General features: G+C 42.2%; 1 pseudogene across 1 annotated transcript; it reads right to left on the bottom strand.

Moving 5' to 3' along the window:
• Positions 1–482: 482 nt before the first annotated feature.
• Positions 483–3,271, bottom strand: LOC308378063 (tripartite motif-containing protein 16-like; annotated as a pseudogene). Its single transcript has 6 exons — positions 2,681–3,271; positions 2,251–2,346; positions 1,937–2,170; positions 1,360–1,519; positions 1,193–1,252; positions 483–997 (listed from the first exon to the last, which is right to left on the bottom strand). The product of its transcript is annotated as a tripartite motif-containing protein 16-like (transcript).
• Positions 3,272–15,836: the final 12,565 nt, after the last annotated feature.

Raw genomic sequence — 15,836 nt, 5'->3', positions numbered from 1 at the left:
GATTGGTGACAATAGATTGTATGGCAGTTAATTCATTTTAAATATATTTGGGCTATCAACATTTATTTATTCCCAATTGAAATATTGTTTTTGGAAATATCATGGGGACAACCCTCCCACAAACACTTATGAGGTAAGATTAATGTTTTAGTACTAGTCATGCAGATGAAAAGTAAACTTGTGCTTTATTTATCTTCTGTAATAATTTTTCCATGTGTATCTACCACATTATTCTACCACATGAAGTACGTTTCTGTGGTAATAAACGTTCTGTGTAGATAACGAGACAAAGGGTCCAGCCTTCACAACATTAAAGCAAGAGATGTGCATGCACAACCACTGTTTATTGTTCTGTACAATTTAGAAACTCAAATGCAACCCAAACGCTAGGCTAGAAGGGCTGAATGAAGAAAGAAACTTTGTCTCAGGGACTTCTATCCATTCAAATTAGACATAAATATTTAAATTCTGCTGGTATGTTGTCACTGACACAACATGATTTTGCTGCCCTGACTGTAGAACCAAAAGCCAGGATACAGTGGCTCAGTGAATGTCGTGTGTATTTTGTGCAGAAGAGTCATTGTATCAGAGACACTGTAGAAAGACAGAGTTCCTGTCTTGTGATCAACATACACTCCTATTCTAGAGGTGGAGGTAGGCTTATGAGGAAGTGACATTTTTTTACAATCATGTATGAATTTGAAGCCAGATGAAGAGCAGTCCAAACTCCAAGACTTATTCGTGTATCCTAGAAGTCTATAATTAGCGATCCCTTTGTACGGTACAGCAATGGAAACATTTTTTCCTGACCACTCAACCTCCCAGTAGCAGTGTTTAGATACAGCTTCTCTACACAGCACCTGACCATATGAAATGAATCTATCTGGATGGTTAGGATATGAATGTCTCACATGGCACCATTCTCCAACTCTGTTTCCCTCAGACAGTGTGAGGGCATTATTAGCAGTGTTGGGATCCAGGGTTAGCTGGCAGGCATCTGAGGGAGGATAAAACATGACTCATTCAGCAGTAGTGATTGGGGCTTACTGGTTTAAATTATTGATATTAATCAATTATTATATGCACTACCAAATAGAGCAGGGCTCTTCTCTTGTGTATGTGTGTTTATATTTTGTATGTGTGTTTATGTATTTGTACATGCAATAGATATATATGTGTATCATATACTTACATGTCAGGAAATCCTCTCTGGTCGTGGGCTCAGGCAGTGATAGAAAGCCCACTGGCTCTGCTGTAAAGACAAAAAGACACCTATCAACAACCACAACTTTCTGGGTCACATCAATATAGTATTCAGATGTGATGTTTTCAAAGTCTTTGTACTAATGCGTCTCATACCAATTTTAGATATGTCCTTTAGTCCCTGCCCAAGTGCATCCTCTAGTTTCTCCCTGAGCTGAGAAAGTCTTTCTTTTACTTCATCAAAAGACAGATCTGTGTGGACCGTGTGTCTGGGTGAGTTGTCAGAAGCAGAGGAGGAACAGAGAGACTGGAAACTCTACAAGGAGACAGAAAATGAGTCAAATTCAATTTAACAAACATAAACCTTGGTGCAGGAGACTTTTAAGACCACTTCCACTCTGACACGTCCACACTGACATGTCCAGCTCCAGTCTAGTCTTAGTCAGATCAGATCTAATGCAATGCAAAATGGCAATGATGTTAGGGGTTATGGATGTAATATTTAAAATGATATAACAATTACAATGTTTCTGCACTGCACATTGTGTAAGTAAAGAAGGTTGCCTTGGTTACCTTCTCTTTTCTATTATGTTTCATTAGTAAAGAGCACCTGAATAGGAAACTGATGTTTTGACTGACAGTTAGAGCGGTCTTAACAGTGACTTTTTACAGACCTGCATAAATAAACTAATCTCATCTGTGATAATGCATCATATCTGAGTAGTGACAGTACCTGAAGGAAACAAATGTTGTTGTCAGTGTGTGAAAGCTGCTCCAGCTCAGCATCTCTCTTCTTCAGCTCAGCAATCTCCTGCTCCAGTTACTCCATGAGTTCTTCTACTCGACACACCTCAGCCCTCTCCTGATCTGTGATCAGTTTGGTAACCTCAGAGCATCTTCTCTCAATGGAGTGGATCATTTCAGTAAAGATCCTCTCACTGTCCTCCACTGCTGCCTGTGCAGAACTCTGTTGGGACACAAGACAAGACACGAGACATGAATTGCTACAGCAGTCTCTTGTTATTTCCTCTGGTTGATAGAACTCACCTGAAGAGTTTTCACAGCCTGTCTCAGGTCCTGCAGTTCATTCTCTTTTTCATGGATTATCCGTTGGGATTTTCTCTGAGTATCTCCCAACAGTTTCTGTGAACAGGTAAATCTATTAGATTTGAGTATTTAGCGTATTGAAAGAATAAAACATATCATGTACAGATAAAATACATTTCCTTGTTAAAGAAGCTAGAACTCAAAGTCATCAACATCAACACTATTTTCATTTAACCATAACCCTGAACCCTATATGTTGATGTATCAAATGTGGGCAGGAAGTCAAGAAAATAACCTTTCGGTCAAAAACTGAGAATAAAGTCAGAGAATGCTGCTGTTATTCTCATTCACGTGTTTATCAGTGCACAATAACACATTTTAGCTGGAAGGCCTTTGTCAGTATCAGGAGTACCGGCTAAGCGAGTCTCACCTGTTTCTCAGTTCTCTCTGCTGCGACTGAAACTGTTTTATGTCCACTATGTTCATCCATGACACACAGCATACATATGCACCTCTGATCAGTGCGACAGAAGACCTTTAGTAGTTCATCATGATGAGAGCAGATCAGATCTTCTAGTTTACCAGCAGCTTCAATCACTTTGTGTTTCTTCCCTGGGTTGAGATCATTATGAACTCTGAAGTGAGTTTCACAGTAAGAGGACAGACACACCAGACAGGACTTGACTGCCTTTCGTTTTCTCCCAATGCAGACGTCACACTCCACATCTCCGGGTCCAGCATAACAGTGAGCAGTTGGAGCAGCCTGGATTCCCATAATCTTCAGCTTCTCCACCATTTCAGCCAGCATGGTGTTTCTGGCCAAAACTGGCCTTGGTGTGAAGGTCTGTCTGCACTGTGGACAGCTGTGGACTCCCTTCAGATCTTCCTGATCCCAGCAGCTCGTGATACAATCCATACAGAAACTGTGTCCACAGTTTATTGCCACAGGGTCCTTCAGTAGATCAAGACAGATTGGACAACTAAACTGGTCCTGACCCCATAAAACACTGGCCTCTGCCATTTTGGGCTACTCTCTGTCTGTATCTATGTATTTTCCTCTCTCTCTTTGTTCCGGTTGTTTACTGTTATAATCTCTTCCTGACAGTCAAGTTAGAGGCAGAACTTAGTTTCGTTTCTCTGGAAAGGGCTGAGCACTGAGGGGTGGGAGTGGCTTCCTAAGTCTGTGAGAGTGGGAGGAAGTGGGAGGGGCAGCAGTGCAGAGAGCACAAGAGAACAACACTACCTCATGTTAACCCAAGAGAAGGATTATGGGAAACAGGACACATAGGAAAAATATCACATCAGATCTTTCAGTCCTTCATTGTCATCATGAGTCATGTGTCTTTGCACTAATTTCACAGCTGATCAGGCTGTTCAACCAACAGCATTTTACCGTTTATATGCATATGAGAATAAATCAACAGAACAAGGACTGATTTATCATCCTTTATTACCAAGTATACAAAAAATATGCACATTCAAATACCACTTGGCTTGACTGACACTGAGTACAGTTCTCAGGTAGATTCCACCCATAATGTCAGTCTGCTCTGGTTCTCTCTGTCATCACCCGTCACAGTTTTGTGTTTTTGGTGTTCTGAAGAGAACTCTCATCACATTTTGGCACTTGATGCACATTCTTAGACTCCAAGAAAGGAAGGACTCAGGTGATTTTATTAAGCCACTGGTGAAACTGATTGTTGTGGTTTGGTGAAATTTTTACGTCTGTCTGCGGAGTTTTCTCCACTCCTGGGCCCTATTCGGCGTAGCTGGCTAAGTGGGTTAGTGAGCTAGATTCCTGGCTAAAATAAAAAACGCCCCTCTTTTTTGTTCGGTGAAGCATCTTTCCATAAATCACCATAGTAACATATCAATCAGCACTAACCTGCTCCCGGGCAGGCTAACCTAAGTTTAGCTGGATAAGCTTGCCACACCTCCGGCAAAAGGAGGGATCCCATTGACCAAGGAGTCATATTAGATAGTTTGATTAGCGCAGGGAGAGAGAGTTCTTTGCGATCGCCAAGATCCATTATTCCATCATGATGAGTTCTTGTATAAGCGCTACCAATTCAGCCGACAAGGAATAATTCATTTACATGACCTTCCCGAGTCACTTATTTCAAACACTGCAGTCGAACTTTTTGCGAGGGGTACATTTGTAGTGACGGCGATGCGGAGAACAAAGCACTCATAATTATATGACCGTGTTATTAGTAGGGTAGACTGAGTACAGTTGAGACATGGGTACAGTTGATACACCCGAAATAACTTGCATGCGCAGCAATCCTGAGACGTGATTTTTAGTTTGCACATGCATACTAACGTCTTCTTTGATCCTAGGAAAAAAACAGACACAGACACAGGCACAGGCACAGACACAGGCACAGGCACAGGCACAGACAGCAGCAGGATCATAACTTGAGGGGAAAAGGAGAGAGGGAAGGAGGGAGAGAGATAAGGAGTTTATTACAATTACAGTGGTTAGCGTGTAGGCCATAAATCCTTGGGTCTTTGAAGGACTTTGAAACTGACAGACGCTTCACATGTGAAACTTGACTTGACACAAAGTGATAAGACAGGAGTCATACGTCAATCATTCCCCTCTGAAGTTCATTAACCTTTTATTGGCAAACTGAAAAAAAGACAATCTGATTACAGCAAAATAGCTTCTTTTCCATAGGGAAACTGGCAAAGGTGTAGGAACCAGCTTTTTATTTAACAAACATGCATGTCTTTGGGACCTGCAGACCTATATACTGTAAATATATGCCATTTATATATATATATATATGTGTGTGTGTGTGTGTGTGTGTGTGTGTGTGTGTGTGTGTGTGTGTGTGTGTGTGTGTGTGTGTGTGTGTGTGAGTGTGTGTGTGTTTGTGTGAATGCACGCAAGACACAAGATAAAATTGCTGGACATGTGCCATGTAAGTTTGTATAGTGTATGTGTGTGTACATTTTGTGTGTGTGTGTATGTGTGTGAACCATTGTATGTGTATAAGTTGTGGCATCACGATGGGCCAGCTAGTAGATGGGTGTGGCAATCCCCTCGAGGACTGGCTGCCACACCACAAGATGGCCGCCATTCAAAATACTACATTTGAATAATTTTCGTTCTGTCGCCTTTTTCTTTATGCATTTCTTTCTGATGGTGATCTGCATATTTGCTGATAGGATGTTACTAGCTGTAGCATTTGTGCTGAAGTGCCATCGCTTTCTCTCTAGAGAAATCACTCTCATTCTTATGTTTGTTTTTGTGTCTCTGTTTGTTCCTCTTGCTCTTTCCTTTTCTCTCAAATGCACACACACACACGCACACACACACACACAAACACACACACACACACAAACACACACACACACACACACACACACACACGCACACGCATACGCACACGCACATGCGGACACGCGCACATGCGGACACGCGCACACACACACCCTGAAAATTATGAAGTTCATTGCCAGGCCATAACAAGACGGTCATGTAGGCTGTCAATGACAGTAGCAGTGAAAATGAGGGACACTGTCATTCCTCTTCATGCCTGCCTCCCTCTCTATATCCTCATCTCTCTTCTTGCCTTCCTCCCTCCCCCCGCTGTCTTTCACAATTCTCTTACTCTAAACAAGCTAACTTTAACAAGTTTGGGCCTTAGCGGTTTCATCAGGGAATTTTACTGTTCTCTTAATGCCTTTAACTCATCTGATGTGTAATTAATAAACCACTGTTGATTGTAATTAATGTAATTTATCCATTCTACCATTTTGTTGTTCAAACACTGACATCTCACTCACTTCCTGGTCCCCCAATGTGGGATAGGGGAAAGTGACAAACGCTGGCCACCTTGGTCCTTCACAAATACATTTTCTTATGTTTGTACGTCCGTCTTGTAAAACTTTGTCAATCTCTGTATTGGACTCATCTGTCCATCTTTCTGTTGTGAGTTTTTCTGTTGGTTTGTGATTCTGCCAGTCACCATGAGTGATTCAGAACCTAAAGATCACCTTATGATCCTGGATAACCTGGTTGATCAGCTAAAATGTAACGATGAGTCTTTATGACTTGCTTGGTGAGCTGCAGAAAGAGGAGGCAGCAGCAGCATCAGTGAGTACATCTGAACCTACAGTCAGGTAGAGAAAGAGAAACATTGATGGAAACGAACTCTATGCAAGACCAAGGTTACGCACAAATCAAACAGTAATGAAACATCGGAGAAATGATGATGCTCGCAAGAGACTGTTACCTGGAGGAGGAGTTCAGCAATCAGAAGGTTGCTAGTTTCGATCCCGACTCCTCCTGTCCAGCTGGTGGGAGGATGCTGTTGAAGCAGGTGAGTGGGAATGGTGAGCCTTTTGGTGTTGGAGACGGCTGGTGGGTACTCTGGAACTGCAAGAAATGACCACACGAAACTTGAGTAAGCAAAAACTCTCAATTAAACATTAAAGACCGCATTAAAACAAAAGAATAACTGAGAGGAGCTTTCAGTATGTGGTAGACTACTGAGCTGTATATGTCCTGGATCTGGATCCAACTAACCCACCTGCAGAGGCACATCGTGGACCTGCTGATCGTGCCACTCCTTCTGGTGACCAGTAGCAGCCAACAACCTTCAAAAGCCACCTTGAGTCTGGCCTGGTGCTCGACCACCCAGTCTTGTAAACTACCCATGAGAAAGCTTACGGGGAAAAAGGAGAACTCACCAGTGCCCTGATTAGGTCTTGCATTATAGCACAAAAGCACCTGTGAGAGACAGGGGGCCCAATGCATTGCAATGAAATAATCGCACTACAGGGTTTGTATGGGACAATAACCCATACAAGTAGAAGAGCTGGTGGAGTAAAGGACTCTCAAAGCTCCTACTTGGTCCGAATAAATACGGCTCAGAACTTGAAAATCCATGCTGTCAGAAGGACCCTGGCCACGGTTGAATCCCGCTGATCATGAGTAGGGACAGCAACGATGTATTTGGTGAACACGCCAGTCTTGATGGGGACATTCTGTAATCCATTCTTGTATGGCAACAACACTGTGATATCTATGGTAAGATCTCTTTTGTCTTAGACATAGGTGGCCCATTAAACTGTGGTGCTGATCCAGAATCTTTTACAACTTGCCAACGATTGCACTCTTGGCACAACCACTGCTTTATGTCCAGACACATCCCTGGCACAAATATAAGAGAGTTTATACCCATATGAAACTTCAGCTTTAAACATTAAAGACTGCATTAAAACAAAAAAAAACTGACAGGAGCTTTCAGTATGGGGTAGACTACTGAGCTGTGTATGTCCTGGATCTGGATCCAACTAGCCCACCTGCAGAGGCACATCGTGAACCTGCTGATCCAGCCGCTCCTACTGGTGACCAGCAGCAGCCAACAACCCTCAGAACACACCTTGAGTCTGGCCTGGTGCTCGACCACCCAATCCTATAACCAACCCAGGAGAAAGCCTACTGGGAAAAAAGGAGAACTCACCAGTGCCCTGATAAGGTGTGGTATTATAGCAGAAAAGCACCTGACAGAGACAGGGGGCCCAATGCAATGAAATTGAATAATTGCACTACAGGGTTTATATGGGAGTGTCGGGAAGGGCGTGTCCCTGGTGCCCCGCCCCATCAATAGTTACACCAGTGGCTATTCAAATACCTCTGACATTGATTTACACAATTAAAATTGATTTACACATTAACACTTGTGTCTTATTCCATCACTCTAGTTGTTGTCCATTGCTGCTTGAATGTGAATCTGCACACACTGACATTCATTTTAGGATTTTGTTCACATGTTACAATTAGGTTTCACATCCGTTCATATTTTTGATATGTTACAGTCAGCCATTTTTGACTGCACAGATCGACGACAAGAATTACAATTTAAAAAGATTTTAGTTTATTGCAAATAATACAAACAGTCATGTATAACTGCAGTTATCAAAAAAGGGAGCTAATTCTAGGGGAGAGAAGTGAATGTGTGAGCATGTGTGAGAAAGTGTATGTCGGAGAAAAAAAGGTGATCATATGGTGTATGGTGACAATAGATTGTATGGCAGTTAATTCATTTTAAATATATTTGGGCTATCAACATTTATTTATTCCCAATTGAAACATCGTTTTTGGAAATATCATGACACTTGGCCAAATACAGGCAACAACCCTCCCACAAACACTCATTAGGTAAAATTAATGTTTTAGAACTAGTCATGCAGATGAAAAGTAAACTATGAAAGTTATCTTCTGTCATAATATTACCATGTGCATCTAGGATTTAGGATCTACCACATTATTCTACCATATGAAGAAAGTTTCTGTGGTAATTAACTTTCTGTGTAGATAACTGCACAAATTGTCCCGTCAACATTGAAGCGTATGATGTTCATGCACAATCACTGTTCATTGTTCTGTACGATTTAGAAACTCAAATGCAACCCAACACCTAGGCTAGAAGGTCTGCTGGTATGTTGTCACTGACACAATCTGATTTTGCTGCCCTTATCGTGGAGCCAAAAGCCAGGATACAGTGGTTCAGTGAGTGCTGTGTGTATTGTGTGCAGAAGAGTCATTGTATCAGAGACACTGTAGAAAGATAGAGTTCCTGTCTTGTGATCAACAAACACTCCTATTCTAGAGGTGGAGGTAGGTTTATGAGGGAGTGACATTTGTTTAGCATCATGTATGAATCTTTGGCTAGATGAGGAGCACCACAAACTCCAAGACTTGTTATTGAATCCTAGTGCACAATCATTATGATTTCCTTTCCTTGAGAGCCCTTTGTATGATAGAGCAATGCGAACAGCTCCTGAACACTCAACCTCCCAGTAGCAGTGTTTAGATACAGCTGCTCTACACAACACCTGACGCATTATATCAAATCTGTCTGGATGGTAAGGATATGAATGATTCTTATTAGGGCACCATTCTACAACTCTGTTTCCCTCAGACAGTGTGAGGCCATTATAAGCAGTGTTGGGATCCAGGGTAAGCTGGCAGGCATCTGAGGGAGGATAAAACATGACTCATTGAGCAGTGGTGATTAAGGGCATACTAGTTTAAATTATTAATATTAATCAATTATTGTATGCACTACCAGATAGAGCAGGGCACTATGCTCTCCTCTTGTACAGTGGTGGCCAAAATTATTAGAACACTAGACATATTTAAGAGTTTTCAGTTGTTTTTGTTGAATTGGCCATTAAAATACCCTAAAAACGAAGTCATCATTATGCTCTATAAACCATAGAGTAGAGCCATCAAAATGAGATTTAGGTCATTTTCCGTACAAAAACAAATTAGGCCTATTTCACTGTCAATGTCACACAATCATGTTCCTGCAGAGAAGAAGCCAGTCAGGTGTTATTGTGGTTAAATTGATGGTGATGCAAGAGTCTTAGGATACAGCTTGGCGATTCTTTTGAATGTACAAGGCCTTTCCTGCTCATTAAGTGATTGGTAACATCAGGGTTTTGTCACTGAGGCCACACCACCAAATGGTATAGATCCAAAGCCTCTAGAAGCAGTCTTGAAGCACATGTTGCTCTTTGAACATGGCTAAGGTGAAGAAGGAGCAATCGAGTGAGCAACGGGTTCGAATAAAGGCTTCTTTTTATGCTGGCTGGAGTAACTGCCCCATAGCCAAGGACTTGAGATGCAGTCCAAGCACTGTAAAGTACACTTTAGACCACCATGGCACCAGAACCGAAAGGGGAGAGGTTTCAAAAAGGAACTCTCAGACACACAAGTGAAGCATCTCAAAATTCTCAGTCTTCAGGACCGAAGAAAGACTTTACAAGAACTGTGTGACGAGATCAACATCACAATGACTAATGGTGCAACAGTGTCTTCAAGAACTGTCCGCCGGAAACTGGGAGAAGAAGGACTTTTTTGCAGAATAGCAGCAAAGAAACATTACTGAAAGAGAACAATTGAGTGTAACGCCTGAAATTTGCAAAAGAACACAAGAAATGGACAAAGAAAGATTGGTTTAAGAGTGGTCCGTGTATCTTCTGGCCAACCGATTTTCGTTTTAAAACCAGGAAATGGAAAACGGATAATGAGCCGTCTTCCGTCTCCCGTCTCGGAGTCGAAAAATGGGAAACGAGGAACGAACCTATTTCCCATTTCCGATTTCCGATTTCAAAACGTTTAGAACGTTTTCTGTGGTTCGTGTGCGTGGTTATGAATGGAAATTCGGGTAAATAAAAACAGGGGCAATTTTCCATCACTGATTTTGCATTAATATGACCCGGGACTGGTTCTGTGACAAGGGCCTAGACGCTCGTAGAGAGTCAGTTGATGGTGCATCTTTGGCGGACACATATTTCTAACATCCCGGTGCCTGTGGAGGTTGAAAACAAGGGCCTGGAAGCTCGTAGAGAGTCCGTGGATGGTGCTCTGTCCTCGGACACATATTTTTGACATCCCGGTGCCTGTGGAGGATGAAAACAAGGGCCTAGAAGCTCGGGGCCAGTCAGCTGATGGTGCACTGTCCTCGGACACATTATCTTCACATCCTGGTGCCTGTGGAGGATGGAGACAGGGGTCTTGCAGCTCGGGGCCAGTCCGCTGATGGTGTAGCCTACTATTCTCGGACACTTGTTGCTTACAACTTCATCAACGGTAGCCATGATTAACAGACACTGACAAAAGACATCAAGTTCCGGGTCATATTAATGCAAAATCAGTGATGGAAAATTGCCCCTGTTTTTATTTACCCGAATTTCCATTCATAACCACGCACACGAACCACAGAAAACGACCCGTTCCCCGTTTGGAAAATAAATGGGAAATGGGAAATAGGTTCGTTCCTCGTTTCCCATTTTCCGACTCCGAGACGGTAGACGGGAGACGGCTCGTTGTCCGTTTTCCATTTCCTGGTTTTAAAACGAAAATCGGTTGGCCAGAAGATACACGGACCAAGAGTTGTTTACTGATGAGTCCAGGTTTGAATAGTTTGGCAAGAAGCAAAGCGTGTATGTTCCACGAAGTGAGGGGGAGAGATATAAAAATGAGTGTCTCTTGCCAACAGTTAAGGTAGTATTATAGTGTGGGGTGTAATTTAAGCCTCAGGAACAGGTGACTTTGGCTTAATTGATGGCATCATGGATACAAAAGTATACCACAACATTCTGGTGAGGCACGGAGTTCCTTCTTGGAGACGTCTTATTGGGCCTGGATTTATTTTCCAAGAGGACAATGACCCTAAACATTATTTTAACTATTGCGGGATCTACCGGCGACAAGGAATCTGCTGGAACATTGAAAATTATGGACCGGCCCTCTCAAAGTCTGGACTTCAAAACCGTCAAGCAAATTCAGGGCAAGTTGGAAAATAATAAACTCGACAGATCTATTGTAAATTCCAAGGAAAGCCTTTCGCTTGAGTTGCAGAAGGCATGAGATAACATTAGTGTTGAAGTTCTCAAGAAATATATTGACTCTATGCCAGAGAGATGTGCTGCTGTAATTGCTGCAAAAGGTGGACGTACCACATATTAAAGTTAAAAGAGGATAAAAACAGTAGGACTCACTTCATCTGATATTTGTTGTGCTCAGAACAGCCATATGCATGTTTCATGAACATTATGAATTTAAATCATGTTTTGGAGGCAAAAAAAGGTAATTATTCTCAGATCTGTCAGGTGTTCTAATAATTTTGGCCACCACTGTATATGTGTGTTTGTATTTTGTATGTGTGTTTTTGTACATGCAGTACCTATATGTGTATCATATCCCTGTAAGCAAAATGACGTCCCCTAGACGTCCTGTAATGGTCTCTCTGAACGTTCTAAAAACGTAAATGTGTATGGTTCCCGTGACAACTTTAGGATGTTTTGCACGACGTTCCAAGACCGTCCCGAGGACGTTGCGGTGACAACTGGGAAACGTTTTCTATAGGTCATGGGGACGTTATGCAGGACGTTGCAAGCACCTCCCGAGGGCATTGTGGTTACGTCTGGGGAACGTGTTTCTATAGGTCCTGGGGACGTTCTGCAGGAAGTTGCAAGAACGTCCTGAGGGCATTGTGGTGACATATGGGAAACGTGTTTTAGACGTCCTGGGTACGTTATTCAAGGATGCACCGCGGACGTAGCAGGCACGACCGTTTTTGCTGAGCTAAATGAAGAAAATAAAATAATAATAGATCGCGGAGCCGTCATTTTGCTTACAGGGCGCACACACACACGTACATTTATTTTACACATTTCATATGATATGCATAGACACAGACACACACGATTACGGGCATGGGAATTGAACCGTAAACCTTCCTATTACTAAACGAGATCGCTACCTACTGTCCTAACACTGTCTGATTACGATTGTGTCACTTTAACAGGTTTATCACAGTGTGAGACAGCCAACAAACTTAGTCTTTTTTTCCGAGGGTTTGAGGAAAAGCATATTGTAGCAATCTCAGTCACTACGCATTGAGGGTTTTCCGTAATGATTACTTTTTAAATTAACATCCATGGCACATCACGGACGTGCGGGCAGGGAGGCAGAATAACTAGCCAAACTAAGAATGATGAAATAAAATAAATATGAATGCTTCTTTACTGATCTGTGCTATAAATGTAATGTCTGCATGATTCCAATACAATGCATACATAGGAAGGTGACCAAGTGTCTAGCTTTAACATATTGAGCTTTCCATAGGCCTTCAAAGATGCTGCAACAGAACGAAGAGCTCACCGGTCAAATTGTCTGATTGGAATTTCTTTAAAAATCCCGTCTCGCAAGCAGAATCTGGATTTGACAACAATTCTAATATTTAGGCCTATAAAGCAAACGTGCACTGCCCTTATTACGTTTTAAAGGAACAGCCTAATCTGCCGTTAGAAAGTTATTTAACAACACGCATATGCTGCATTTTAAATAAAGCGCAAACCCTCGGTTTCAAACGAGGAGCGAACTGAGTGAGAAGGATCCAACATGGCCAAGCAGACTAGCCTTAATAGCTTTTTTTCAGAGGCCAACTGAACTGAACAACAGTGTTGAGGGTAAACCTTCTGACGAGGATGAACCTGTCCTGTAATACCTGCAGTGTTGCGCGTTTCCTTTTATTATAGGCCTACTGTGCACCGAAGAGCCGCGAGCGGTATTGCAGACAGAGATTTTGAAAAATTATAGCACTCGCAGCATATTGAAAATTGGAGCTTTGAACTTAGTTCAAAATTTTGAATTATGAACAATGAACTGAGCAAGTTCATGTAGAAAGTGAACTTTCCAAACACTGAATACCTGACTCATTGAACAGAGCAATGACCATGTTGCGGCGCTCATTTTAACGCCACAGCAGGTTGCGCTTAAAGGCCACTTATTGACGCGCATCAGACATAAATGTTTTTGTTTCCCATTGTAAACTTAGGAAAATAAACATGTTGCATTCTAAACTACCTGATTATGTTATTATTTAAGCTATGCAGGCGGTCAGTTTTCTTCAATAGAGTTCCTGCGCCTGTCGTCATAGTTGCTGGTCGCGTGCCGAAAAACGATGGGCGTAGCCATTTTGGCAGTAATCGCGTCAGTTATCTGACAGGCACTGACTGGCAGTCACGGCTTCAGTTGACTGTCATTTAGCCGTTGGGAGTGATTAACCTATGTATGAAATTCAAAAAATATAAATTAAGGTTGAAAATCACAGCCACTTAGGTTGGGTACGTTCAAAAACACAAACTAGCAAGTTACAGATGCACTGCAGTAGCTACCCAAGATAATAAACAAACATGCTAACGTGACACTGCCGTACCTAGTCAAGCTAATAAACAAGCAATGCTAACGTGACACTGTCTATCAAACTGGGATCATTTAATACTTACCCTTGCAGTGATGATGCCGAAGTTTTTGGATGCAAGACTCCACAGTCGAAGTTGTGTTACGAAGCCGGACTGACACCATTTATAAGCCTCCAAGCCTTTGTATGCTCTGAGGGAGTCCCCAGTATAAACTAAGGGAAAATTGAGCAGATAGCTGTGGATGTCAGCGTAGCGCAAGTCAGGTAAATATATTCTTCGTTGTAGGATGTTATGCTCTTGAAAAGCACCCCAGGAGCGTTATATGGGTCACTTATATTTAATCTCTGTAATTTTGGCATCATCACTGCAAGGGTAAGTATTAAATTATCCCAGTTTGATAGACAGTGTCACGTTAGCATTGTTTGTTTATTAGCTTGACTAGGTACGGCAGTGTCACGTTAGCATGTTTGTTTATTATCTTGGGTAGCTACTACAGTGCATCTGTAACTTGCTAGTTTGTGTTTTTGAACGTACCCAACCTAAGTGGCTGTCATTTTCAACCTTAATTTACATTTTATTTATTTATTATTATTAGTTATATACGTATATTCGCTCGGTATGAACTCTTCAAGGCTGGCGCCGGTCGTAATGTTTACTGCCAAAATGGCGTCCGACAATCAAAAGTCACGTGACGCAGGAGCTCTATAGGCTAATTTAGAAGCAGAAATAGGTTAGATATTTGGCCGGCTTTTCATTAAAATGTCGGTCAAATGAAAAACATTTTTCTGGTTCAGAGAGGACCATCAGAGGACGTCAAGGGGACGTTTTGGAAGGACCAAATGCGAATGTCCCGCAGAGGACCACAGGTAAAGGTTACGGGGATGTTTTTAAAGGACTTCCTGGGGACTTATGCTGAGTGACCAAATTATAACGTTCCTTAATAGTCCGTTTTAAGGCTGATGCGAACGTCACGCAGAGGACCTGCAGGTAAAGGTTACGGGGACGTTTTTAAAGGACGTCCTGGGGACATGTGCTGATCAAATTATAACGTTCCTTAATAGTCCGTTTTAAGGCTCATGCGAACGTCGCGCAGAGGACCTGCAGGTAAAGGTTATGGGGACGTTTTTAAATGACGTCCTGGGGACGTGTACTGAGTGACCAAATTATAACGTTCCTTAATAGTCCGTTTTAAGGCTCATGCGAACGTCACGCAGAGGACCTGCAGGTAAAGGTTACGGGGACGTTTTTAAAGGACGTCCTGGGGACATGTGCTGATCAAATTATAACGTTCCTTAATAGTCCATTTAAGGCTCAAGGTTCCCTGTTTGCGGGGATACTTACATGCCAGGAAATCCTCTCTGGTCGTGGGCTCAGGCAGTGATAGAAAGCTAACAAGCTCTGCTGTAAAGACAAAAAAGTCACCTATCAACAACCACAACTTTCTGGGTCACATCAACATTGTATTCAGAAGTGATGTTTTCAAAGACTTTGTACTAATGCGTCTCATACCAGTTTTAGAAATGTCCTTTAGTCCCTACTGGAGTGCATCCTCTAGTTTTTCCCTGAGCTGAGAAAGTCTTTCTTTTACTTCATCAAAAGACAGATCTGTGTGGACCGTGTGTCTGGGTGAGTTGTCAGGAGCAGAGGAGGAACAGAGAGACTGGAAACTCTACAATGAGACAGAAAATGAGCCAAATGTCATTTAACAAACATAAACCTTCCTCAAGATCCTACTGGACTATTTCGGCCCAGACCAAAGCATCCAGTGCCCTGCATAACGAATATAGACACCAGAATTGGTGTGGAAATTAGGCACTGGTAATTTTTGCATTAAACAATTGAGGTGCAGGAGA

The sequence above is a fragment of the Sprattus sprattus genome (genome assembly GCF_963457725.1).
Source record: "Sprattus sprattus genome assembly, chromosome: 17".
Classification (NCBI taxonomy): Eukaryota; Metazoa; Chordata; class Actinopteri; order Clupeiformes; family Clupeidae; genus Sprattus; species Sprattus sprattus.
Note: the sequence above shows the minus strand (reverse complement) of the source record. Positions and strands in the feature narration are given on the sequence as shown.